We start from the raw sequence: 1,259 nt of genomic DNA on the forward strand, positions 1-1,259 counted from the left end.
TTATTATTATTACTATGATTATTAGGGGGCTTTACTGTTTAGGGAAGCTTTTAATGTCTGATGTTTACTTGTTTTGGGTGTTTTGTTGGAAGCCGCCCAGATCAGCTGGGGAAACCCAGCCAGATGGGCGGGGTGTGTGTGTATATATTAGGTGGGGTTTACTGTTATTGTGCTTATTTTATCACTATGCTATGCCCAGGGCTGGATTTAGGTTTGATGAGGCCTTAAGCTCCTGAAAATAAAGTGGTGCCTCGCAAGACGAAAAGAATCCGTTCTGTGATTCTCTTCGTCTAGCGGTTTTTTCGTCTTGCGAAGCAAGCCCATTGACGGATTAGCGGATTATCTGCTGATCGGATCAGCTGATAAGCGGCTTAGCGGCTTAGAAAAAGGGGGGAGGGGGGAAAAACCAGCAGAAACTCGCAAGACATTGTCATCTTGCGAAGCAAGCCCATAGGAAATTCGTTTTGCGAAGCACCCCCAAAACGGAAAACTCTTTCGTCTAGCGAGTTTTCCGTCTTACAAGGCATTCGTCTTGCGGGGCACCACTGTAATGGGGCCCTTTCTATGTCCAGCTGTCCTTTGTCAACAACAAATTGTCACTGGTTTTTTTGTGTTGAATATATAAAAAGGTAAAGGTACCCCTGCCCATACAGGCCAGTCGTGTCTGACTCTAGGGTTGCGTGCTCATCTCGCTCTAGAGGCCGTGAGCCGGTGCTGTCCAAGACACTTCCGGGTCACGTGGCAAGTGTGACGAAGCTGCAGCTGGCGAGCCAGCGCAGCACACGGAAACACGTTTACCTTCCTGCTATAAAGCGGTACCTATTTATCTACTTGCACTTAGGGGTGCTTTTGAACTGCTAGGTGGGCAGGAGCTGGGATCGAACGACGGGAGCTCACCCCACTGCAGGGATTCGAACCGCCGACCATGCGATCGGCACGTCCTAGGCACTGAGGTTTTACCCACAGCGCCACCCGCGTCCCATGTTGAATATATGCTCTATGGTAATTTATGGACCTCATAGGTATCTCAAGCCATTTGCACATGCAGAATGTAGGCACCCTATAAATGTGTTGTTTAGTCGTTTAGTTGTGTCCGACTCTTTGTGATCCCCTGGACCAGAGCATGCCAGGCACTCCTGTCTTCCACTGCCTCCCGCAGTTTGGTCAGACTCATGTTCGTAGCTTCGAGAACACTGTCCAACCATCTCGTCCTCCGTCGTCCCCTTCTCCTTGTGCCCTCCATCTTTCCCAACATCAGG

The sequence above is a fragment of the Podarcis bocagei genome (genome assembly GCF_964188305.1).
Source record: "Podarcis bocagei genome assembly, chromosome: 12".
NCBI lineage: Eukaryota > Metazoa > Chordata > Lepidosauria > Squamata > Lacertidae > Podarcis > Podarcis bocagei.